The 27,989-nt window shown below is 44.0% G+C and overlaps 1 protein-coding gene and 1 long non-coding RNA gene across 2 annotated transcripts in view; one reads left to right on the top strand and one right to left on the bottom strand.

Annotated features, from left to right (window-relative positions):
- Positions 1-27,989, top strand: part of SH3RF3 (SH3 domain containing ring finger 3) — a 1,766,125-nt gene that overhangs the window by 1,242,677 nt on the left and 495,459 nt on the right. The gene's annotated exons all lie outside the window — the stretch shown is intronic.
- Positions 7,820-27,989, bottom strand: part of LOC138526296 (uncharacterized) — a 317,289-nt gene continuing 297,119 nt past the window's right edge. Inside the window, exon 3 of the long non-coding RNA XR_011283539.1 lies at positions 7,820-7,980. This is a non-coding gene — a long non-coding RNA (uncharacterized lncRNA). The remainder of the gene's footprint in view (positions 7,981-27,989) is intronic.

Genomic DNA, 27,989 nt, shown 5'->3' with positions numbered 1-27,989 from the left:
TGGATTTATTCAGGCACTCAAAACTATGTTCGACTGCCCAGAACAGGTTTATAGTGCTCAGGAACGGTTACTTGATTTCTGACAGGGATCCCAGGATATGCTAATGTATGTTACTAGATTCAAACAATTGGCCAAGGAAGCAGATTGGTCCTCAGAAGCAAGTTTCACTCTATTTTGCAGGGGTCTAGATGAGGATATAAAGGATGAATTAGCCAGAGTGGCTCGTCCTAGCTCATTCCAGGCTCTTATGGATCTATCCATGCAAATAGACTTCCGAATCCAGGAAAGAAAGGCTGAAAGAAGAAAGACCAAGATACCCTTTCAAAAGAACTTCCTTAAGACTTCTGTAAAAACCGATCCTGCCCCAACCCCTGATATTGATCCGGAACCCATGCAAATAGGAGCCTTCCGTGGACCTATTTCCCCACAAGAAACGATGAGAAGGATCCACACAGGCCTGTGCATGTATTGTGCCTCGGATAAACACCTTGTTAGAGAATGTCCTCTAGCCCCTCCACGGCATTCGGGAAACGCCAGCTCCCAATCCTAGATGGAGCGAGGTGTCAGGAGAGAGATGTTTGCTCCACATCTATTCCATCCTTAAACTCACCTGGACGGAACAATCTAGTGGTTCTCCAAGCCTTCATATCATTACCAAAGAAGGGAGCCTATCCCATACTGGCTCAGGTGGATTGTGGGGCTATGGGAGTATTCATCGAACAAGATTGGGTCTTTAGGTACCATATTCCATATGAAGCTCGGAATACAATGCAACCTGTGGAGGCAATTAATGGTAGACCCCTCAGTTCAGGACCCATATCTTTACAGACCAAGGAAACACGACTTTCAATAAATCATCACCAGGAACTGCTAAAGTTTGATATCATCAAATCAGCCCATTACCCCACGGTATTGGGCATGCCCTGGTTATAGAAGCACAATCCATACATCAATTGGACAGCGGGATCCTTATTTCTGGGTTCAGAGTATTGTCTATCTCATTGTTTGTCCTCAAGTCCTTCCTTGATGTCATCCAATGCTACTCCCACTGATCAATCAGAGACACTCAGGGTTTCCAACATTGTTCAGGTGCCAAGGGCTTATCAGGATTATGCTGATGTCTTTTCAAACGCCATAGTACAGGCCTTACCCCCTCATAGGCCCGAAGACTGCGCCATAGACACAGAGCCTGCAGCAGTGATTCCCTTTGGGAGGATGTTTATCCTATCCGAACTGGAAAAAAAGACCCTCCGAGAATACATGGATACCAACCTTGAAAACGGCACCATAAGACCATTGAAATCTCCAGCCGGAACCTTGCTGTTCTTTGTTCCCAAAAAAGACACCAAGGAACTCAGACCTTGCCTCGATTACCATGGATCAATTCAGTGTACCCTCAAGGACCGTTACCCCTTACCCTTGATCCTGGATATACTGGAGGCAGTGGGAGGAGCTATCATCTTCACGAAACTGGACCTCAGAGGTGCCTATCATTTGATTCGTATTAGGGAAGGAGACGAATGGAAGACAGCCTTTAGAACACCCTTTGGACATTACGAATACCTGGTCATGCCTTTTGGACTTGCTAATGCCCCCGCAGTCTTCCAACGCTTCATGGATAGGGTGTTCTCTGACATGCTGGTTTTTTTCGCCATCGTCTACCTGGACGATATCTTGATTTTTTCCAAAGATATGTTAAAGCATGAAGAACACGTGAAGGCAGTCTTACAACGACTACGAGAACATAGACTCCTGGCCAAACCTGAGAAATGCCTCTTTCACGTTACTTCTGTTCATTACCTGGGGTTTGTCCTTAGTCTAGAAGGGATTGGTATGGATCACTCGAAGGTAAAGGCCATACTGTCCTGGCCGACCCCCACTTCCGTGAAAACGGTTCAATCCTTCCTGGGACTTGCCAACTTCTACCGGAAATTCATACCCACCTTTTCTGAAATTGTACAACCGATCACCGCTCTCTTGAAAAAAGACACCCCCTTCCTCTGGTCTATATCTCAAGACAAGGCCTTTTAATGCCTAAAAACAGAATTCACTCAAGCCCCCATCCTAGCTCAGCCCGATATTAATCGGCCATTTCTAGTAGAAACGGATGCCTCTAACTATGCCATATGAGCAGTCTTAAAACAAGAGTTTGATGACAAATTGGAACACCCCATCGCTTATCTATCATGAACTCTGACCCCCAGTGAGACACATTATTCCGTCTTGGAAAAAGAGCTATTAGCCATCCGCCAAGCCTTCACAGAATGGCGACATCGCCTCCTGGGAGCTAGACATCCGGTCCAGGTTCGTACGGACCATCGAAATCTTCAAGTTCTACAGTCCTTGGAATGTAGGAATAGTCGTCAAGCCCGTTGGGCCTTTCATTGTCCAGTACCAGTTTCATATTAGCCATGTTCCCGGAACACAAAATATAATCGCTGACATCTTGTCTCGGCGCCCGGATTACTAAACTACTGAAGCCCGGGCCTATCCCAAGATGTTTCCTCACACTATCTTTGTAGCCCAAGCAGTCAGCCTTTTGGAAGAAGTGCGGATGCAAACCCAATACTCAGAGTTCTGGAAGGACTTAAAAACAAAGATCAATGGAATCTGAGATCCAAGGATGGATATTTGTTCTAGGATAACACCCTTGTCATTCCGATACAAAAACTACAACAAAGGATAATAAATCTCTGCCACGACACCCCTCACTCCGGACATCATGATATTACCAATACTCTCCGCATTATACAAACACAATTTTGGTGGCCAAAAATGAAGTCCGACGTTCGGCTGTACGTCCAAGCCTGCTCTATATGCAGCCAAAACAAGCACGATAGCAAGAGACCGGCGGGCCTCCTATTGCAACCTCCAGTTCCGACAAGACCATGGGAAGTCATTGCTACAGACTTTATTGTGGAATTACCACCTTCCAGGGGCTTTACGACCATCATGGTCACCATCGACTTGTTCACTCACATGGCTCATTTTACGCCTCTGTATAAACTACCATCCTCCTCAGTTCTTGCTGGAATCTTCCTGGAACACATTTTCCGTCTTCATGGACTTCCTACCAAGATTATATCGGACCGAGGACCTCAATACATCTCACAATTCTGGAAACATCTGTGTCGTATTCTAGGGATCCAACGCGCTCTCTCATCAGGTTATCACCCACAAACCAACGGAGCCACGGAACGTGTAAATCAGACCCTAGAGCAATATCTTTGTTGTTTTGCCACCAAGGTTCAGGATGACTGGTCTCTCCTTATGCCCTTGGCCGAGTTTGCCTACAACAATTCTGATCACTCAGCTGTCAAGGTCAGCCCTTTCTATTGCAGTCAAGGATTTCACCCGTCCATTTTACCTTCTGTTCTTCCACATTCCACACCAGTACCTACTCTCGACTCATGGATTGGGACTCTCATCAACATAAACAAGGAAGCCAAGGAACAATTGGAAAAGGCCCAGACACGCACTAAGCGTTATGCGGACTCCAAAAGAAGACCAGCGCCTTCTTATTCCATTGGTGATCAAGTCTGGTTGTCCTCGAAGCTATTACCACGACATCTATGGCCAAACAAATTAGCCCCCCGGTACTATGGACCATTTTCCATAAAGGAAATCATCAATCCTGTCTCATTCCGGCTCAAGCTACCACACTCCTGGAAGAGAATACACCCAGTCTTTCACACTTCTCTATTGAAACCCTACATCCGATCCATCCGCAAAACCTGCAGACCCAGTCCTGTCATTGTGGACAATCAACTGGAATATGGAGTGTCCAGAATATGCGATTCCAGGTATAAATGGGGTCGACTTCAATACCTGGTTGAATGGAAAGGATATCCTCCTAGCGAGAGAACCTGGGAACCAGTTTCTAACCTAAATACCCCTCGATTGCTTAGAAGATTCCATCTCATACACCCGGGCAAACCTGGTGGAACAGGTTTTCGGAGGAGGCATGCTGTCATGACCCATAGAACTTGCCCTTTCTGGACTTCCTGGTCCTTATCGCGACAGGGCATGTATTCCTTGTTACTCCCAACATGGCCATGCCAAGTGACTTGCCTCGCACCAGCCTTTACGTCGGACACGGCACGTTCTATAAAATGGCCATGCCCCCGCGGCCCCGCGCGTCTCAACGCTATCACTGGGTAGTGGCTAGACGTGTGTGTGCTGTTCGGCGAATCCACTATTCCTAGTTCCTGGTCCCTTCTTCTTTCCTTCCACCTTTCCCCTCTAAATCTGCTCCTGGAATCCTCAAACCTAGCAACCGCTACTTCCTTCCTGGACATCCTGTGACTGCGACCTTCCTGGAACTCTGAACGCGCGCTGGAGTCGAACGAGACTCGTGCGAGCCTATATAAGACCCGATCCGCCCACAAGAGGAATCCTCCCGCGGAACAGAGCAAGAAGCGATCCCAGGTGAGACGGGGGGAGATTTATGACAAGTATTCGTTATTTCCTAATTTTATATCACCATGACAATCTAAGAAAGACATGGGCGAGCCAATCCTGCTGAATATAAACAGATATATGAGACCACGGTAATAGCCAATTAGAGGATATGGGGGGTGGGGTATAAACAAGGAGGAATACCTCTCCTAGTATTCCACATATACTAAAGTCACACTGATCAATCATGTAAGTGAAAAAAGCTGTTTACTGATTGTAGTTTTATAGAATGTAAACAGTCCCCTATTTGGGCACAGCCTATGCAAACATGCAAGTGCTGATTGCATTATAAAGGACATACAGTGATGTGTCTGTAGTCCCTAGTCATGAAACTGTAAACGAGAATTGACAAATAATGTTCATGATTTCACACAAGTTCTGAACAGCAAAATCTACATAAGAAGCCACAGAAAGGTCAGAGTTCATAAACCCAACCATTTCCCCCATATTAACCTGCCTGCTATACGTATTCCGTCTGATTTGCTTTTTGGGGTAAAGCTATTAAAGGAAAATACATAGTTCCAAGTCGTCCCCTAATCCAATTTCCAAGGCTCGCCTTTCAGTGATTGCAATTACCTACTGTTGTCGTAAATTCAATAATCAATCAACATTGTGGTTACAGGTATTCATACACATCTGATTCAGAAGATATTATTGCCTTTATGCCTATTCATTCAAAGGCTTGAGTGTGGGTACCTCTGCTCTTGGTTCTTTAGTGCCAAAAGGTGTTAATACATTCATAGTTTAAGTGCTACGATGGTACTTCCCATATAAAATTTATCAAAACCACATTTTATAACAAATATAATATGCATAGCATAACCATTTGTGAAATTGTAATTTTGTCCATATTCCCATGCTGTACAGCTTTGGTTTTGACATGCTTTGCCATTATCACATTTTTAAAAAACTGTTGTTGAAAGCCAGTTAATTGTAGGTCTAATAGTCCGCAAGAAACAAGGACATAGTTTTGATCTCAAGTTGTTTGCCTTTTGTAGGTTGCACTTGTTTGGTTACCCAACATAAATCTGCAAGTTCTTTTTTTGTATTAAGGCTAAGAATAGTCAAGTCTTTCTCAAGTATTGTGTAAATAGTCGTGCTCCTGTAATTAAACATGGTCAGAAATCGTAATAGGTTAGTGTTAACAATATTTATGTTCTTCTTAACAAAAACAGTTTGCTGAATTTTAGATGACGATTGCTTAAAAGCATCAATCAAAGTTGTCCTTTTATTTTCCCTGTATTTTGGTCATTTGGTTGAAAAGTCTGCCTGGTCTATGAATATCTGGCCATCATTGAAATTTCATAGAATCTGTAAAAAGTCCCCTTATGCGATGCTGGAAATTTGTTTATGCCAGCGGGCATGTGTTGCGGGTAATATTGAGTTGGCAGCTGTTGTTTTACAATAAAATTAAGTTTGAATTAGATCATTCTTAATGTAGATGACTCGATCCAAGAAGTGAATGCTAGAGCCTTTTGTAGTTCTAATGAATGGGAGGCTCTAGTCATTGTTATTGATGAATTCCGTGAAACAGTCCAATACCTCTAATGTACCATTTCAGATTTTGATGATGTCTCAAGAAATCAGTCACAAAAGGTGACGAGACCTGTCTTCATTGTTCTGAAGCCTTCAATGATGTGTTATCCCAAATGACCCACTGCCAATTTGGCATAATTTGTGACAAACTTGGCTCCTGTGACCACTTCCTGTACTTGTCTGTATAGTCGATCATTAAAAAAAGAAAATGTTGCTCCTTAATGTGAATTTGAGAGATTTCAATATTATCTTTTTATGCTCAAAAAGACTGATGGACCTCTGTTTTAGAAAATACTCAATACATTCCACACATTTTGCATGCTGGATCGAAGTATACAACGATACTACATCAAAGGTTATGAAAGTGAAGATCCTAGACCACAACATTTTGTATTTTATTGATTACATCCATTAAATCTTCTATAAATATGGATAATTGTTGTACAAAAGGATGTATGATGTTGTATGTTATAAATAAATTCATAGATCCTTTCATTCGTAAATTGACTCCTCGAAGAATAGGTCGGCATGGTGGAAATTTATATTCAACCTAATTGATGTATTTTGGGTAAAATATATACAATTGCTTTTGTAGGCTGTAAATTAAGGCAATGTCTGTATCCCTAATTACTCAATAGGCCTTCTGAAAGCCAATCATCTATTGTGTTTTGCAGAATCAGGTTAAAATTGGAAGTTGGGTCATTATTGAGTTCCCAATAAAGGGATACAACCTGGTATTGACAAAGTAACATGACGCAGACCTCACCACAAAACCCCCAAACTACAGGCCCTCTAGCAACTCTCCCTGACATCCAAGAGGGACATAAAACACCCTCATACAACCACAAAACCTCACACAAAAGTCAATCAACCAAAATCATACCAGGACACAGTCACAGTTTTTTCTGAACCGAAGCTACCAACAGCACATCAAAACTCTCTTGCAATTTCCCTCTCAGCCTTACTAAAAAAAAAACATCCCAACCCCCTTCCTTTACAGATCCAATTGAGTGCCTGGAGGCCATAAAAAATGGCTGCGGTGTGTGGTACAAATCACAATAGCATAACATAACATAGTGCTTCTTGTACATAATCATTGTTTTAGTAATTACAATTTTTCCTCTCTTATCGGCCTCTTTAATTACCAATGTGTCATTCTATTGGGGGAAGAAAGAGCTGCCTGTACCTTTAATGATAGTTTATGCGACTTTGGGGTGCCCATTTCTTGATTCTGTATTTGATCCGCCACTTTGTATCATATCTTTGATGACGGCATGATAGAAAGTATCTTTAGAATTCATTTGAGAAGAGGTCATAGTAAATCTTGTTTGACATTTTAAACCACAGTCAATTCTTCCAGTAGGCTCTATTTCCATTTTTTCTAAGACAGGATCATATGCTATCTTATGCCCCTCATGGTGCATTTATGTTGTACATTCTTGGTTAAAAAAAACAAGTTTTCTCCCACCACTTAATACGTTATTTGTATACACCTGTTTCTGTCACACACTTTTTTCATGAAGTGTTTCTGTTGAAGAATCTTTGGATCTAGTTGTACTAATCCCTTTATAAAATATATGATCAGCTTCTGCCTGTCTTGTTTCTGTTTCACTCATTTTCAAAACCTATATTGGGCTGAAAGGTTTAAAATCCTTCAAGATTGCAGAACCATCTAAAGGAGCTCAGTGGTAAAAGCAGACGAGCTTGCACTGAACCTTCAACGTTCACTGTTCCAAAGATTCACAGTTCATCTCAAATGCCCTCGTCTCCAGTCAGGCCTCCACTTGTCAATTGAATTACATAGCAACCAGTCTGGACACGGGGAGGCATCACAATAGACAATAGCCTTTTATTTAATGGCATGTTAACATACTTCCATCCATATGCAAAATCCATCATTTTCTGAAGGGTCTTTTAGGGCGTACACATGTTTTAGGTCCATTAGTAGATTGCTTGTCTGGGCGCTTACAGCATTAAGCAATCTTCCTGCAAACAAATATGAAAAACACGGATTTGTTATAAATGTAAGATTATTAGCATACACGGAAAATATATGTCCAAATGTAAATGATCCACAACTCCTAAGCAATACATATATCAATTATCTTATTAAAATATACAGAAAACCATGTTTGCCCCATTTTATATTTTTTTTTACCAAAAAATACTAAAAGACCTGGAGACATGTTATATCAGCAATGGAAGTTACAATAGTTAAGGTCACTATCAGGTCACTATCAAGTACAAAGTCCTTGAGTTGGGTAATGGATCCTCTCCATACACACGTGGCAATGATGTAAGTGGGTTCTACTTCGGGGTATGGTACCGCATATTCCCTGCTTGGCTATTGGCTGAGAGGCCAGTGGGAGCAAGAAGGGGAGACAGTAATGGCGCTACAAACTTACACAATAACAGCCGTGGTGCATGTACGGCGCAATCGCACTCGGCAGACAGCGTTACAGCTACGGATTCTAATAGCACAGAAAGCATGTGATTAGCATCTCCTCTGTGCGGGGATGTCTTGGAATGAGTGTAACATCTTTGCATCTTCGATCATGAGCCTGGATGCAGCAGAAATAGTGCCACTGTTCAGCGATTGGGCGATACATGCAGGTGCCTACCTGAAGCTGCTCGGGTGTTCACATACACGGCAGGCGAAACTGGCATCTGCCTAGTTGGGCACCATACGCTAGGGGCCAAGTACTGAAGTGTGTGTGTGTGTTGCGTGGCCCTACAGGGGGTGGTTACTCGCTACACACTAACTGAATTGGAGCCTGGTGTGCCATGGGAGGGCAATCACTCTGCTGACTTGATTAACGTTCTACTGAACAGTGTGGCCCAGCACAGTTCAGCAAATCTTGATGCACTGTGCCCCCTGGCACTGGCGGCCCTGACAGAGTACTGGGTTTGCGATGAGTGGTACAGTTCCAGATGGGGAAACGTCACTCATTGCCAGTGCCTGGGACTTCCTTGTGAATCCTGAAATGGGGGTTGACCGCACGCACGCACACAAACACACACTCCCCCGACCCCCCACCCACCCCACCTTCTGTTATCGGCGGATGAAGCAAACGCTTTCCATCTTCCCTTTAAGATGCACAGCAATGCCCAGCGATGCAGCTCGCTGCTGGCTCCAGTGGCCCCTGGCTCCCTGCATGCAGCTGGCAGTGTGGCTGCAGGCGGATGCAGATTATTTCCAGTGCTCTTGGCCTGCTCTGCTTTCCTCTACTCCCAGCTTCCTTATGGAAGGCCCTCCCACTGATTTCAACTTGTAAGGCCTGTGGTTCCAATCTTCACTGGAACAAACACATCCCTTTGCTGTGCACTGGTTAGCGATTCTCTCCTGATGCTCTCTCCTGGTGGTCTCTCTTGATGCTCTCTCCTGATGCTCTCTCCCGATGCTCTCTCTTGATGCTCTCTCCCGATGCTCTCTCCCGATGCTCTCTCCCGATGTTCTCTCCTGATGCTCTCTCCCGATGCTCTCTCCCGATGTTCTCCCCTGATGCTCTCTCCTGATGTTCTCTCCCGATGCTCTCTCCCGATGTTCTCTCCCGATGCTCTCTCCTGATGTTCTCTCCCGATGCTCTCTCCCGATGCTCTCTCCCGATGTTCTCTCCCGATGCTCTCTCCCGATGCTCTCTCCCGATGTTCTCTCCCGATGTTCTCTCCCGATGCTCTCTCCCGATGCTCTCTCCCGATGCTCTCTCCCGATGTTCTCCCCCATGCTCTCTCCTGATGTTCTCTCCTGATGCTCTCTCCCGATGTTCTCTCCCGATGCTCTCTCCCGATGTTCTCCCCTGATGCTCTCTCCCGATGCTCTCTCCCGATGTTCTCTCCCGATGCTCTCTCCCGATGCTCTCTCCCGATGTTCTCTCCCGATGTTCTCTCCCGATGCTCTCTCCTGATGCTCTGCTGACAGGTTCCTATCACTCTAGTTCCTCTCGGTAAGTGTCTTCACTGGGACGCTCCCTACATATTCTGAGATGAAACCCACCAGTGCTGGTCCTATTGATACTTTTTTGGTGTGATCATGGGCCGGTGTGGACTGAGAACCATACATGTTTTTCAAAGTGTCTCCAGACTAAACCATGCAAGAAAGCAGAAGGATTGGGAGGCTGGGGGGGTTGGGGTGGGGGGGGGGCTCCAAAATAAACATTTGAAAAAATGTGTACAAATGCCGAATGTTAAAGCACATTTACACGAAATAGGCATTTAAAATAGTTAAACATAACATAAAACTGACAAATAACATTTGTTAAGAGTGAAGAATAACATACTGGTATGTTTTAAGACATGACTTCAAAGTGATGTGGGAGATAATAATAATAATAATAATTTAGCATTTATATAGCGCTACAAACCCTCAGGCATCTGAGCGCTGCTTATTGTTACCCACGGTGTGTGGTGCTCATTTATCGACCTTGGAAGGATAAAAAGCTGAGTTTGGCCCAGCCAGGATTCGAACCTGCCTCAGCAGGCTCTAGCACAGATGTCAAAGAGAGCACTTTACTCGCTGTGCTATGGGACGGGCTAATATGAGGAGAGATGGAAGGAAGCTGACAGGGTGCATGGGAGAAAGGATATGAGAAGCAGAAATCCAGAAAAGGAGGCCCACCTGGAAATCTTCTGAGTTCTCAATCTGCCAGTCGACCCCTGATCCAGCGGCAGAGCCAGTGGAGGGACAGGAGAGGCGGCTGCCCAGTGTGCCTCCAGCCTCCCCTGGTGCCCTATTATTCACCCCCCCCCCCCCGGCGCCAATAGCTGCCTCTGCTACTGATAAAGGTCCCCAAATGATATAGCAGTAGCAGGATGACTGACTCCAGTGATCTTTGACACCAAGCTTCTGTTCACTGGTGTGCCCTCGTCTCAGCCTACGTGGAGCTGTCCAACATTTTAGCAGGTCTTCTGCAGCTCTCAAAGTGGCTTCACCCAGTCACACTTCCTGACAGGGCCTCAGGTGACTCCTCCGGCTTGGGTCATTGCTTAATGCAACCAGGGATGACACTTGCTTTCAGAGGCACTGATTTTTGGAGGCAATCAAGGATGGCCATCACTGAAGTTGTGTTATTTTATGTGATTTGTATAGCGTTATTTGTATATGTTTTGTTATACGATATTGATATAGCGCCTTCTGCCATTGGCCTGGCCTCTGAGTGCATGGCAATGAAGGGGGTCTTGATCCTCTCACATTCAGGCCACAGTTGGAAAGAAAAATAAACCATTCTTACTTTTCTGAAAAGTTATACATTTCAACATGGGGATGCCAGCTGGGGTCGAAAATGGCAATAAGGAAACTACTTTTTTAACATTTGGAATGCGCTCTCTGTAAGGCTTTTCATTTCTACTGGCTACATCTTGATATATGGTGTGTTATTTATATAGTGCCTTTATCCAAAGAGCGTTACAGAGCACATATTTTTACATACAATATCACCCAACTCAAATTATCGACCTTGGAAGGATGAAAGGCTGAGTTGGCCTTGCTGGGATTTGAACCTGTGACCTGCAGATCACACTCAGATTTCAGCAGTGAGCACTCAACCCGCTGAGCTATTTTATCAGCATGAAAGCTTGAAATCTTGAAATGCAAAACAAAAGAGGTGATGGCTGGAAGGTTTGGAATTAATCCTAACCTCTGGCATTCCTCCGAGCAACCCTCCAGACCACCGTTCTTTGCCTGCCAAGCCATTACAAAAGGAGAAAGACCATATGCAAATCAGGCTTGGTCCCACCCAAAAGGGGCAGTCCAGCCCGAACTGCTAGGTCACATCCCTTCTGTATGAGACCACAAGCATCCCAAAACATGTTTCAGCCTTTTTGGGCCTCATCAGTGAGGAGTAGCTTGGGTCTGTAAGCCCAGCAGGCACGGGACCCACGTCTGGGCATATCCATCCCTCTCGGGGTGACTTACGTAAAACAAAAGAGGTGATGGCTGTAAGGTTTGGAATTAATCCTAACTTCTGGCATTGCCCTGGGCAACCCTCCAGACCATTGTTCTTCAGCCTGCCAAGCCATTACAAAAGGGTAAAGACCATATGCAAATCATGCTTGGTCCCACCCAAAAGAGGCAGTATAGCCTGATGGTCTGGAGGGTTGCCCAGAGCAATGCCAGAGGTTATGATTAATTCCAAACCTTCCAGCCATCACCACTTTTGTTTTGCATGCATCTTGACATTTTCAAAAGTAATACTCTTTGATTCGGCAACAAGTACTCATGAAACATCACCTAGATTGCTCTGTTCCAGAAAATAGATATTTGCGCTCTAGTTCCCTGTTCTGTTTCTGACTCCAGGAACACTCTAAGGGGAGGATTCTCAAAAATGTGCGCAAATGAGGAAAGCCCTTATTCATTTTTACTCGATGTAGAAATGCAAGGGTCACCTTATTCTCAAAGGAGACCTGTGCTTTCCAGGGGGACTGGACATGAGGGAGAAAGGCGCTCCGGCCAGCCCCATTGCATATCTTGTGCGACTGGCTCCCAGCCATTACGATGTCCTTTGTGGATTGGGCTGCTCCTTGTTTTTGGCACAAGCCATGAGTTGTGCTAGCGCATCTGAACACCTGCACCCAAAAAACTTTTCAGAATCTGTCACTGAGTGTTTGAACGTCTCAAAATGGGCAGCATTTGCCCATTGCAAAACACTTCCGCACATGCCAATGCAGCGACCACTCTCGGGTCAAGGAAAAAGTAGAGGTCCCACAGGTCACATTTTATGTGTATGTCATCATCTTATCTAGCTCCTTAATCCTGCCATGAGGCACTTCAATCTGCTAGTGGGGGGGCAATAGAATAATGGAAAGGAGAAGGGAATAGGAACGGTGGATGGAGTGAAGGGGGGACGCCACAAAGGAAGAACGTTTGAGGATTACCAGAGGGGTTTCCTTCTTCCCCAGAACTATAGGGCATCTCGGGGCTCATTAATGGCCTATGTCTGGCAGTCTCTCATCAAAATCAAAAGTGCACAGAGTGTACTTTTGGTAAAAGCCCTCCAGACCTGCAGGGGGTAAACAGAAGCCAACACAGGGCAGCCACCATTTTGCATGATCATAGTCTGAGGTTATAATGAGCACACATGACACCACATGTTTAATAACATTTCTGCTGTGATTATTTTAGTTCTTGTGTGTATGGTCATGTTGTTAATGGCAGTTGTTGTTATGGTCTTTCCTTCACTTGTTGTTTTGATCCTGAGCCCAGTCATTTCTCAGGAAATTATGTCAGAGGGATCTTCTCGGAATTTTGACTCGAGCCTGGCAAATCTATCTGTATTTTTATTTTCTGGTCAATTGCAGTTGCAGGGGGCATGTTAAGTTTTCCAAACAATATTTAATATGTCATCGGCTCCAGAAGACATACTTCTCTGTGTTAGTGTAATATTTTCAGTATACTTTGGCGGCTTGCCCTGTGTATACCTACCAGTAGAAGATCTTGGGGTCAACAATACTGATAGTCTTGTGCAGGAAATGATTGTATATATGGCATGCTGAAAAATCAATGTCAAGTGTGATCTCACAGTGAAATGCTGATCACACTGTTACTAACATCACGCAATATATGTATTATGCTCTAGATTTTTCCGTAGTAGGATTTTATTCAGCCATTTAAAGTGGCCTTTTTTGTACTTGAATCTATTTTGGCATATTGTTGACATGTGTCTTTTGAGATTGCAATTTTGTTCGTCTGTTTTCTTAAATTAAAATGTTTTTTTAACGTACGCTGACCATCTCTACTGTTGAGTAATGTCCTTCAGTTTCTGACCAAATCTGCGCTCAACCCCACCGCGCTTGCAAGGGCATGGTAGTCTGGGCGTTCTTTTCTCTTTGTTTTCATAGTTTTCGCCCTCAGGAGACAGGCCCCCTGATAACAAAAAAGAGGGTACCTACCCATTTTTGATATAAAATGCTGAACAATCTATATGACTTTTCACGTCACTGCGAGAGGCCAAGTGTCTTGCGTGAGCCACCATGCAGAACGTGGGTGTGGCTTGTGCACAGGGCAGCAAAGCATGCGGAACAGGGGACATGAGGAAGAACATGGCAAAATGTGGATGTTACAAGGGATGGCCCGCAGGTAATCCATTGCACGCCCACTATTGCGTGGAACGATACATATTCATGGCTCCGAGCATGCAACCTCTCGGTGGGGAAAAGGCCACGCAAAGCCCTCATACTGTCCGCCACCGGAAGGCAAGCGTACAGACACTTGCGCATAGGATTCAACGTGCATAGGTAAGATCGGGTGTCTGATTTAGGGGTGCGTGTATGCAGCCGTATTTCCGATTTGACTTAGGGGTGCACGTACACTGTGAAGCGGGGTACAGGAACGGTTTGCGGGGGTTCGCACACAGATTTTCTGTGTATTGCCCGAGTTACAATAAATCATACGCATGTTGCAGGGGCACCAGTAACAGCCATTGAGGGCCCGTACTCGGTCCCTGAGATGTAGGCCTGCTTGCAGGGGACCCCACACACTGTTTGAAGGGTGCATCTATTCGCCTCCGGGGGATCATGCAAAGGTAGCTGTTCTGGTTGTTTTTGCTTTGCATGGGGGAGTGTCGGGGCATTCTGGTTGAGACTTTGTATACGGTTACTTTGTGCAAACTATTCCATGAATATGCAGAGTGCGCAGACAATTCTGCCCGCAGGCTCGCACAGTGTCCTTCTCGGCGCGCTGTCTTTGCTGGATAAATGTGCACTTTTACATGAATCAGGCCCTTTGTCGGAAGCCAGTTCCTAATGTTGTTTCTGTAGATACTTTCAGAACAAAATTTAAAAAAATGATATGTATACATTTGAAATAGACTTGCTTTTATACAAATAATGACTTGCAGCATGTTTTTCATTTTTATGCTGCAATTGTAATTTCCCACCACCCATATTTCGAATTTCTTTGCCGGTGGAATATCCTTTAAGCCCTTCAAAAACACTCTTATACTAGAACTGTCGGTCATTCTCGAACAAATCACCCAGTTAACATGGGGCACTGTCTGGCACTCCTTTTGAAGGGGGACGCCACAAAGGATGTATGTTTGAGGATGATCAGAGGGGTTTCTTTTCCCCTAGAACTATAGGGCATCTCAGGGCTCATTAATGGCCCATGTCTGGCAGTCTCTCATTAAGATCAAAAGTGCAGTGAGTGGAGTTTTTGTAAAAAAAAAAAAACAAACACTCCAGACCTGCAGGGGGTAAACAGAAGCCAACACCGGGCAGCCACCATTTTGCATGATCATAGTCTGAGGTTATAATGAGCACACATGACACCACATGTTTAATAACATTTCTGCTGTGATTATTTTAGTTCATGTGTGTATGTTCATATTGTTAATGGCAGTTGTTGTTATGGTCTTTGCTTCAGTTGTTGTTTTGATCCTGGGGCCAGTCACTTCTCAGGAAATTGTGTCAGAGGGATCTTCTCGGAATTGTGACTAAGTCGAGCCTGGCAAATCTATCTGTATTTTTATTTTCTAGTCAGTTGCAGTTCCAGGGGGCATGTTAAGTTTTCCAAACAATATTTAATATGTCATCGGCTCCAGAAGACATACTTCTCTGTGTTAGTGTAATATTTTCAGTATACTTTGGCGGCTTGCCCTGTGTATACCTACCAGTAGAAGATCTTGGGGTCAACAATACTGATAGTCTTGTGCAGGAAATGATTGTATATATGGCATGCTGAAAAATCAATGTCAAGTGTGATCTCACAGTGAAATGCTGATCACACTGTTACTAATATCACGCAATATATGTATTATGCTCTAGATTTTTTCGTAATAGTATTTTATTCAGCCATTTAAAGTGGCCTTTTTGTACTTGAATCTATGTTGGCATATTGTTGTCATGTGTCTTCCGAGATTGCAATGATGCATCTGTTTTCTTAAATTAAAATGTTTTTTAACGTATTCTGACCATCTATACTGTTGAGTAATGTCCTTCAGTTTCTGAGCAAATATGCGCTCAACCACACCACGCTTGCAAGGGCGGGGTAGCCTGGGCTCCCTTTTCTCTTTGTTTACATAGTTTTCTCCCTCAAGAGACAGGCCCACCGATAACAAAAAAGAGGGTACCTACCCATTTTTGATAAACAATGCTGAAAAATCAATACGACCTTTCCTTTTATGAAAAAGAAAGATTTTGGGCCCGATTCATGGAGTTATCTGAGTGGAAAACAGGGACTTTGCTTGCCAAACTGCGTGCAAAATTCCATTAATTGATTCATGGAATCGACTGCGTGGCACTTTTCCATACTTTGCTGGGATTTTACGCAGGATCACCACCGTCACTGCGAGAGGCTGAGTGTCTTGCATGAGACAACAGACACCACGCAGAACATGGGCGTGGCTTGCGCACAGGGCAACGTAGCAAGCGGAACAGGGGACATGAGGAAGAACAAGGCAAAATGTGGATGTTACGAGGGATGACCCGCAGGCAATCCATTGCACGCCCACTATTGTGTGGAACGATATGTATTCATGGATCCGAGCATGCATCCTCTCGGTGGGGAAAAGGCCACTCAAAGCCCTCATACTATCCGCCACCCGAAGTGCGGCGTACAGACACTTGTGCATAGGATTCAACGTGCAGAGGTAAGATCAGGTGTCTGATTTAGGGATGCGTGTATGCAGCCATGGTTTCGATTTGACTTGGAGTGCGCGTACACAGTGAAGCGAGGTGCAGGAATGGTTTGCAGGCATTCGCACACAGATTTTCTGTCCATTGCCAGAGTTATGATAAATCGTACGCATGTTGAAGGGGTGCCGGTAACAGTTATGGGGGGCTCGCACCCGCTCCCTGAAATGCAGGCCTGCTTGCAGGGGATCCCACGATCTGTTTGAAGGGTGCACCTTTTTGCGCCCGGGGGAGCATGCAAAGGTAGCTGTTCTGGTTGTTCTTGCTTTGCATGGTGGCGTGTCGGGGACGTTCTGGCTTGCGACTTGCGTATATGGTTACTTTGCGCAAACCATTCCATGAATGCGCAGAGCGTACAGACAATTCAGCCCGCAGGCTCGGGCAGTGTCATTCTCGGCACGCAGTCTTTGCGGGATAAATGCGCTCTTTTCCATGAAATCAGGCCCTTTGTCAGAAGCCAGTTCCTAATGTTGTTTCTGTAGATACTTTCAGAACAAAATTAAAAAAATAATATGTATACATTTGAAATAGACTTGTTTTGATACAAATAATAAAAAGAAGTATCTATCAGAGCACACCTAATTACTCAAAAACTAAATAACTATTTAGAGAAATTTTATTACAATTCTGGGTGCTGGGGAGGAATACACGCCCTGACACTGGAGCATGTGTTAAACATAAAACAAAAAGTGTCTAAACTTAAAGACACTCCCGTCCCCTGCACACCTTACAAGCTGAAATAAATCAGTCAAATTTCATAACATTTGCACTTTTATATATAGAAAGAATTGTCAATTTAGAACATAGGTAACAAACTATCTTCATAAAAGTACAGAAAAAAGGTATCAACTGACTTCCAATATGGCCAGCATGAAAAACAAATCAAACCAGACAAAAAAATAAGCTCCCCATTTTGAACTGCAGCTTCAAGCTCTACGCGTTTCGGGGACTATCCCCTTCTTCAGGAGCAAAAATATCTGCAAGTATAGATATATATACAATTAGAGGACATCTCACATATCATTAAAAGTTTGGACAAACTAAACACATTAAATAAAGAGAATACATTAAATAATTATGTACCCATAAATCCAACCACAATTCTACATAACATACGCAAGTGGTTGTATATTCACAGTGGTACAACTGGTATGGCTCCAAATGTAAATCTCAAAATGCATTAAAACCTAAAACACTTATTCATATGTACCTCACAGTGGGAATGTTGTCAAAGAAAATAGAGTCTCTGTCTGTGCATCTGTCTGTGCACGACGTACACAGAACCAGGATCCCTGCGAATACTCCTGCCGTCCTCAACAAGTGAAATGTGATTGCCGAACTCTGGAATACCAAAGCATATCTATCAGCTCCAATTACCCGTAGTTAAATCACCAAACCTTAATGACTAAAGAACTAGTTCAAAAAACACCTATTACTCATTGGCAACTAATCTGTGCAGCTCAACGATCACCAAAATCCACAACCTTGTGCCACCACCTCATCTTTGTGCCAACACATCAACTTAACACAGAAAGTTAAAAAGCCCAAATCCTCAAAGAAAACCCAAAATTTAAATTGTGCAACTCTTCCAACATATATTATTTACCTAAGGCAAATCAATAGCCAATCCAATCCAAATTCAGGACTTCCAGTACCCCGCATCCAATGTAAAGCATCCTGCTGATTATAGAAATGTATAATGCAACTAAAAAACAAACACAAAATATACCATTTACAAACTAACACCACCTTTCCAATACAAACATAAATAAATATAAACACATCCACACAGCTTAAACTTACTTCCAGAAGCGCACCTCTTCACCTCAGATTCAACGGCTCCTCTCCAATTCACACGTAACAGATCCCAACCCACAACACACTTCCTGGCTCATTTTATACTGTTTCCTGGTAGTCACATGATAAAGTCACGTGACCCGCCGGCACTGAATACTAAAAGAATACACAAAGCTCCCTGCAACCTGCCAAATACACAGGTAATGCTAACTAAGCACACAGGTACTGAGTGAGTACATCAAACAAAATAAAAAAGACACCAAAGATGAATGTGTGTGTATTTAAAAAGGAGATAGACATAGAAGAAAGACTGCATTTTTGAAAAAAATAAAAAAAAAAAAAAAATAAGTGCCTTAAAACTATTGCTGTCCATCAACCATACTTAACTACGCGGCAAATTCAGAAATAACCAAGTAAACTAGTTATGTACCAAAGATAAATTTGTGTGTATTTAAAAAGAAGATAAACATAGAAGAAAGACTACATTTTTGAAAAAATAATGAATAAGTGCCTTAAAACAATTGCTGTCCATCAACCATACCTAACTACGCGGCAAATTCAGAAATAACCAAGTAAACTAGTTATGTACTCATTACACAAACCCAATAACTACTCTTCCATACACCTCTAATGGAACAACCAGTATGTAACACCCGGAAAACACAAATCACTCCATGTGACCTCAAACACATATAAATGTATGCATTATGAACGACTTAAACCATTCACCAACCATACCTCGACACCTACACAAAACAATTCAAAGAGAACTCTTCATTGAGCCCTCTTGGAGATAAAATCCCCAAGAGGTCAATCCAAAGCATCTCTCTCTGGGCTAATATTCTCAAAAAGTCACCTCCTCTGGGTGGTTTCTTCACCACTTCCAAAACATTAAACCTCAATTGTGCAATAGTATGTCTAGATCTGGGATCTGTTACGTGTGAATTGGAGAGGAGCCGTTGAATCTGAGGTGAAGAGGTGCGCTTCTGGAAGTAAGTTTAAGCTGTGTGGATGTGTTTATATTTATTTATGTTTGTATTGGAAAGGTGGTGTTAGTTTGTAAATGGTATATTTTCTGTTTGTGTTTTAGTTGCATTATACATTTCTATAATCAGCAGGATGCTTTACATTGGATGCGGGGTACTGGAAGTCCTGAATTTGGATTGGATTGGCTATTGATTTGCCTTAGGTAAATAATATATGTTGGAAGAGTTGCACAATTTAAATTTTGGGTTTTCTTTGAGGATTTGGGCTTTTTAACTTTCTGTGTTAAGTTGATGTGTTGGCACAAAGATGAGGTGGTGGCACAAGGTTGTGGATTTTGGTGATCGTTGAGGTGCACAGATTAGTTGCCAATGAGTAATAGGTGTATTTTGAACTAATTGTTTAGTCATTAAGGTTTGGTGATTTAACTACGGGTAATTGGAGCTGATAGATATGCTTTGGTATTCCAGAGTTCGGCAATCACATTTCACTTGTTGAGGACGGCAGGAGTATGCGCAGGGATCCTGGTTCTGTGTACGTCATGCACAGACAGATGCACAGACAGAGACTCTATTTTCTTTGACAACATTCCCACTGTGAGGTACATATGAATAAGTGGTTTAGGTTTTAATGCATTTTGAGATTTACATTTGGAGCCATACCAGTTGTACCACTGTGAATATACAACCACTTGTGTATGTTATGTAGAATTGTGGTTGGATTCATGTGTACATAATTATTTAATGTATTCTCTTTATTTAATGTGTTTAGTTTGTCCAAACTTTTAATGATATGTGAGATGTCCTCTAATTGTATATATATCTATACTTGCAGATATTTTTGCTCCTGAAGAAGGGGATAGTCCCCGAAACGCGTAGAGCTTGAAGCTGCAGTTCAAAATTGGGAGCTTATTTCTTTGTCTGGTTTGATTTGTTTTTCATGCTGGCCATATTGGAAGTCAGTTGATACCTTTTTTCTGTACTTTTATGAAGATAGTTTGTTACCTATGTTCTAAATTGACAATTCTTTCTATATATAAAAGTGCAAATGTTATGAAATTTGACTGATTTATTTCAGCTTGTAAGGTGTGCAGGGGACGGGAGTGTCTTTAAGTTTAGACACTTTTTGTTTTTTGATACAAATAATGACTTGCGGCATGTTTTTCCTTTTTATGCTGCAATTGTAATTTCCCACCACCCATATTTCGAATTTCTTTGCTGGTGGAACCTCCTTTAAGCGCTTCAAAAAGACTCTAATACTAGAACTGTCGCTCAATCTGGAACAAATCACCCAGTTAACATGGGGCACTGTCTGGCCCTCCTTTTGAGGGGGGAACGCCACGAAGGATGCATGTTTGAGGATGATCAGAGGGGTTTCTATCTTCCCCAGGACTATAGGGCATCTCAGGGCTCATTAATGGCCCATGTCTGGCAGTCTCTCATTAAGATCAAAAGTGCAGAGAGTGGAGTTTTTGTAAAAACAAACTCCAGAGCTGCAGGAGGTAGACAGAAGCCAACACAGGGCAGCCACCATGTTGCATGATCATAGTCTGAGGTTATAATGAGCACACGCGACCCCTGAGGTGTACATGAATTTCAGCAGCCAAGAAGGAGCACTGCTCATGGGCAAGTCATAGGTGTTATCTTTATTTTTCCCTAGACTGATCGCCACAAGATTCACGTTGTAAGGATCGCGCTCAGCAACAACCAGTCTTGTTCTCTTTTTTTCTGAAAAATGATGTCTGGGTAGCAAATATTCTGTCACCTCATCATTGTGTTTACACAGAGTTTCCCAATCAGACACATGGCTTTGCGCCAGAATCCTTTTCTGGATCATCTCCGCGTAACAATTGGCAAAAGCCTTCAATGGCAATTGGCCCATTGATTTGGACCCTTGTTGCTTTTATGTATCAAATGACTCTCTTGCTTTGGCAGGGGCTTCCCTCTTTTTTAGTCTGGCATCTGATAACATAGATCCTATCTCAATTGCCTCTTGTTCACGTGAAGGAAAAAAAAGGGGCATATCTTGAGCCCTTTGGAGGACCAAGCTGATCCCCCATTTCCGCTCTACGGAACATGCCCCTTTAAAACACAAATCTTTAGGGCCCTCCTCCACTGTTTAAGTATGCGAAAACAGGACACCCTAACTTGCATACATCAATAAGGTTCAGAACTAGCCTGGAAAGGTATTCAATCTGCCTTTTGCTCTCGTTTTCTGCTACAGAAGCCAAGTAATGTCTTTCATCCCAGAAAATAGCACTTTTCCAAACGCAATACCATTTTTCAGGCACAACTAGCGTGTACTTGTTTAAAAGTGATTGATGATTCGGAAGACTCATTTGTAACGATAGCAATACACACATGGTGCATATTATAGGAAAATCTTAATAAACGAGCAATGACAAAGCCAATATCTACGCTTTTGTGTAGCCTTGTACATGCATTTGCCGGTTTGGGGGTGTTTGATCGTGTGAGAATTGAACGCGACAAACTGCGATCAATTCTCAGATGATCAAACACCACCACCCACCCCATTCCCTACTTACCTGTTCGCTCGCCGCCTGGTCCACTTCAGCCCTGCAGCATCAGATCTGTCTCTCTAACGCTGGTCGGAATCCAACAGAGCAAGGTCCCTTTTTCTTTTTTGTCTTATTTTTTTTCCCAGCCCCCGGCCTCCAATATTGAGGAAGTGGGGGACATCCCGCAAACCCCCGAAGACTAATACATAACAATCATAGAGAGTGGGGGACACCTCCGCAGCCCGCACATATGCAGTATGTATTAGCCACATTTTTTGCTTTTATTCGGTCGAATGGTACAGGCCAAATTCAGTCAAATGTACCATTCGGCGAAATAAAAATGAACAAGTATACTAACACTGCATTTGCCAGGTAGTCAGTACACAAACAATTCCCTAGATTGTACCCACTTTCCTGTTGATGGTCATAAAATAAGCAGGGCCGTCACGAGGGGGATGCAGGGGGGGCAAACTGCCCCGGGCCTCGCGCTTGCTGAGGGCCTCGCGGCCCCCTCCTAAGTGGAAGGCAGCACAGTCTCCCGTGTCCTTTATTCACACGGGGGACTGTGCTGCCCCTGCAATGATTTTGCTGTTTCTTGTGAAGCCGTTTGGCTCCGCAACAAACAGCAAAATAATGGGAGACAGCAGGGCTCAGAAGTGAGCTCTGCTGCCTCCCGTCATTCAGCTGAAAACGTGGACACGCTGACTGACAAGAGAGGACTCCTCTCCTGTCAGTCAGTGTGTTCACGTTGCTCAGCGTGACCACACTGACTGACAGGAGAGGAGTTCTCTCTTGTCAGTCAGTGTGTTCAGGTTGTCAGTGTGACCACGCTGACTGATGGGAGAGGAGTTCTCTCTCGTCAGTCAGTGTGTTCACGTTGCTCAGCATGACCATGCTGACTGACAGGAGAGGTGTTCTCTCTCTTGTCAGTCAGTGTGTTCATGTTGTCAGTGTGACCACGCTGACTGATGAGAGAGGAGTTCTCTCTTGTCAGTCAGTGTGTTCATGTTGTCAGTGTGACCACACTGACTGATGGGAGAGGAGTTCTCTCTTGTCAGTCAGTGTGTTCATGTTGTCAGTGTGACCACACTGACTGATGGGAGAGGACTCCTCTCCTGTCAGTCAGTGTGTTCATGGCAGCGTGATCATGCTGACTGACAGGAGAGGAGTTCTCTCTTGTCAGTCAGTGTGTTCACGTTGCTCAGCATGACCACGCTGACTGACAGGAGAGGAGTTCTCTCTTGTCAGTCAGTGTGTTCATGTTGTCAGTGTGACCACACTGACTGATGAGTTAGGAGTTCTCTATCGTCAGTCAGTGTGTTCATGTTGTCAGTGTGACCACACTGACTGATGAGTTAGGAGTTCTCTCTTGTCAGTCAGTGTGTTCAGGTTGTCAGTGTGACCACGCTGACTGATGGGAGAGGAGTTCTCTCTCGTCAGTCAGTGTGTTCACGTTGCTCAGCATGACCATGCTGACTGACAGGAGAGGTGTTCTCTCTCTTGTCAGTCAGTGTGTTCATGTTGTCAGTGTGACCACGCTGACTGATGAGAGAGGAGTTCTCTCTTGTCAGTCAGTGTGTTCATGTTGTCAGTGTGACCACACTGACTGATGGGAGAGGAGTTCTCTCTTGTCAGTCAGTGTGTTCATGTTGTCAGTGTGACCACACTGACTGATGGGAGAGGACTCCTCTCCTGTCAGTCAGTGTGTTCATGGCAGCGTGATCATGCTGACTGACAGGAGAGGAGTTCTCTCTTGTCAGTCAGTGTGTTCACGTTGCTCAGCATGACCACGCTGACTGACAGGAGAGGAGTTCTCTCTTGTCAGTCAGTGTGTTCATGTTGTCAGTGTGACCACACTGACTGATGAGTTAGGAGTTCTCTATCGTCAGTCAGTGTGTTCACGTTGCTCAGCATGACCATGCTGACTGACAGGAGAGGAGTTCTCTCTTGTCAGTCAGTGTGTTCATGTTATCAGTGTGACCACGCTGACTGATGGGAGAGGAGTTCTCTCTTGTCAGTCAGTCTGTTCACGTTGCTCAGCATAACCACGCTGACTGACAGGAGAGGAAACCTCTCCTGTCAGTCAGTGTGTTCATGTTGTCAGTGTGACCACGCTGATTGATGGGAGAGGAGTTCTCTCTTGTCAGTCAGTGTGTTCACGTTGCTCAGCGTGACCACGCTGACGGATTGGAGAGGAGTTCTCTCTTGTCAGTCAGTGTGTTCACGTTGCTCAACATGACCACGCTGACTGACAGGAGAGGAGTTCTCTCTTGTCAGTCAGTGTGTTCATGTTGTCAGTGTGCCCACGCTGACTGATGGGAGAGGAGTTCTCTCTTGTAGGTCAGTGTGTTCATGTTGTCAGTGTGACCACACTGACTGATGGGAGAGGACTCCTCTCCTGTCAGTCAGTGTGTTCATGTTAGCATGATCATGCTGACTGATTGGAGAGGAGTTCTCTCTTGTCAGTCAGTATGTTCACGTTGCTCAGCATGGCCACGCTGACTGACAGGAGAGGAGTTCTCCTGTCACTCAGTGTGTTCATGTTGATTAGAGAGGACTCCTCGCTTGTCAATCAGTGTGTTCACGTTGCTCAGCGAGACCACGCTGACTGATGGGAGAGGAGTTCTCTCTTGTCTGTCAGTGGGTTCACGTTGCTCAGCGTGACCACTCTGCCTGATGGGAGAGGAGTTCTCTCTTGTCAGTCAGTGTGTTCACATTGCTCAGCGTGACCACGCTGACTGATGGGAGAGGTGTTCTCTCTTGTCAGGCAGCATGTCTACGTGTCGGCTGCATGGATGCTTTTTAAGGGTGCATGGAGGTAAGGTAAGTGTTTTCTATTTTAAATTAAAAGTGTATATGTGTATTTAAATTAAATTAGTATGTATATGTGTATGTATGAATGCATGCGTGCATGTTGATGTTTGTGTCAATGCTGTGTTTGGTTTTATTTATACATGCATGTATGGAGTTGTGTAACTGGTGGTTGAATGCATGGGTGAAAGTGTTTTTTGTGAGTGTGTGTTCAGCACGACCCCTAAATGTAGCCGCCCTGGGGGCCACTTCATTAAGGGGTGGGTTCATGGTAACAGAGGTGCACCTAGGCTAAAATGTCAGGGGGCAAAGGGGACTAATACTTCAAATGTTGGGAGATGTGCTAACGTCAGTAGCTGTGAGGAAGGGGCAAACTTCCTTGTGTGGGGGCACCTAAAATCTTTCCACTTTTCAAATGAGACTATTCTGGTGAAGCTTCAATGTTACAAGCAGCTACCTCTTGCCTTCATTTCTGAAACATCACACTTAAGGACTGCTGTGAGAATGAGATGTCCCATGTCACCACTTCCCTTCTAATCACTCCCCTAGCATGCAAGTGCTAACCCCACATCACGATTTCAATTACCTAAAAATGTATGGATAGGAATGCAGGTGCTAACAGTGAAGTGACTTCTCATGGCCATGCTAATCCCTATGGCAATTCTCACCCAGTTCCTGCCCTCCCCACCCAAAACACCTCCTCACTGGAACACTGAGCTAGTTTTAAACATGCCTTGCCATCAAACCTAGCCCTCAATGTGCCTGCAAGTGTTCCTCAAAGGAGTCCTCTGAGAGTTCATGACTTCATTGGAGTTGTAAACACGTAACTGGTGTAATAAAAATGTCTTAATCAGGTCTGCCTTTAGCCACTCAATTTAAAAACACCCTGCATGTCTTTCGCTGAAATTCTTTTAAAAATAAGCATTGGCAATGCCAACAGTTTTGGCTTGTGTATAAGTATTAGGCATTTACGAGGCACTGCTATTTGCTGCTCAGGTACTCAAACCATTTTGCACTGGCACTATCAATGGCCAGCTAATACCAATACAGAAGTGCCTTTCCCATGCCTACACGAATGCCCAAACTGTTACCATTGCCAGTGCTCTTTTTGCTTTACCCTTGATGCACAGGACTATGCATCAAGGTTAAAGCAAACATACTACCTGGCTAAATTGGCCCACTTTGAATGTAGGCCAATCTAGCCAGTAATAACACTTATGGTACACAGTCAGCCTGGATATACTTTCTGTGGCATGGCATTTTTACTGGTTGGGAATCCGTATATGGTAATAATGGCAAATATTGATGCAGCCTGCATCAACATAATTAGAACAGCCAGCATGAATATATGTTTATACTAGCATATCTCGCGTGGAAAGGCGGCATGAAATATATTGGAAAATGTTCCTATGCACAATTTGTGATTTGCAACTATTGGGAATTTCCATGTGCTTCCATACAAAACCAATTGCAAACTGCGTGGATTTCTACCCAATTTTGCAAAGAAAGTGCTGTAAAATGCATACTTTTAACCCAATGTTTCAAACATTTCTTGGGAGTGAGAACCCCCCCCACCCCAAGCCACCCTTGTTTGGTTTGGGCTCCCTCACTGTGCTCTGTTGATCTTGACTAATTGGAACAAACATTTAAGCCTCTTAAGTTCAGAAATGTACCAGCCTCCACTGTACATCATTTGTCACTGTGTATGATGTGCTCCTTAATGATATGATATGGCATTTATAACGTGCCTGTACGCAAGTGTTTCTAGGCGCGACAAGGCAAGGAGGGAGAAACAAAAGAGTAGGACAAAACACAGATCTTACTAGGCCTTGTGTCATTCAGATCGTGCAAGAGCATGGAATGGGGGAGGGAAGAAGTGCCGAGGGTGGGGTAGGATGCAGAAGTGCAGGAACAAAGGAGAAACAAGAATGCAGCCAACTGGTGGGAAGTGTGAGTACTCATAACTTCAGCCAACGGGTGGAGAATAAGAGCCAGAGCAGGGACTGTAGGGTTACAGATACAGACCACAAGTGCAGGGGAGCCAAGAGGCAGTGCGGGATTGCAACAGGACAGGCAGGGACCTGGGCCCAAATTCAGAGCTTGACCAGGTGACCAGTGCATGGATCAGGGAGGTGATCAGCAACGGAGAGGAAGAGGGAAGGCAGAAGCAAAGAGACAAGTCTTGAGATGGTTCTCCTCAAGTTTCAGCGAGGCAGGGAGCTGTTTCCAGAGGGAGGCCCCAGCCGAAGAAAGAGATCTGCCCTCAACTCTTTGCTTGGAAAAGTGATTGACCCTCAGAGAATTGGAGGTGGCGCAGTGGAGAGCTCAAGCCATCTTATATATATTTATTCATATAATAAAAAAGTTAGTCTGGCATGAACCTTTCTTCAGTAGAGAAAGTAGTAATAAACCATATTTGGGATCCTGCACACAAACTCAAGGGTAGATTTCTCAAGTCTCCTGTGTGCGGATATGCCGCCGCTGGCCGAGTGCAAAAAATTGTAAGGGGGCCTCACCAAATGTTTTGCCCCGGGCCTCACCACATCTTCTGACAGCCCTGAAAATAAGGCAATCCATTAATGAAGATAATGTGTACTATTCATAAATCATGTTTTTTAATTACGCCCAGTTATGATACATGCTTTCTTAATTAAAACAAGATCTATGATAATACAATAATTGTCAATGTTCAATTGAAGTGTATAGCATTCACTTGTGAAAGGGCACACATAACATTCTCACATGCATATTACATTCATCAAACATTTATCCAACTTCCTACAAACAAAATACAAGGCAATCTGTGCAACTCAATGTTAATCTGAATATTTCCTCTTGATAATGTTAGTCCTTGTCAGTGCATCAGACGTCCCGGATCAGTCCATATTTATTCTAGGACATTTTTCCGTCATCCACCATTTTCTAGCTATCGCAACCAACGTAATGTTATACAGCTGTTATTTTGTGCCATTCACCACTGCGGTGGTCGGATGGCGCTGGTACCTTGTATATAAACATTGTGTATTGTGCTCCAGTCTGGGGTAACCAGACCGTAGTCTGTGGAGGAAGAAGAAAGGAAAACAGGGGGAAAAGTTGGGGCAGGGAGAAGCAGTAACAGAATGGGGAAACACAGAACTAACTAATTGGTCAAATATGACAGTATAGAGTTAGAGGGAACATGATTGTATAAGCATGGGGGTGGCGCTTTAGGGTCAGGCCGATGCCATATACCTGATGTAAGGCCAAAAGGGTTGTAGTGGCA

The sequence above is a fragment of the Ambystoma mexicanum genome, chromosome 7p (genome assembly GCF_040938575.1).
Source record: "Ambystoma mexicanum isolate Mex_15411 chromosome 7p, UKY_AmexF1_1, whole genome shotgun sequence".
NCBI classification, from domain to species: Eukaryota; Metazoa; Chordata; class Amphibia; order Caudata; family Ambystomatidae; genus Ambystoma; species Ambystoma mexicanum.
The sequence above is the reverse complement of the archived record's forward strand: the minus strand, read 5'-3'. Positions and strand labels throughout refer to the sequence as shown.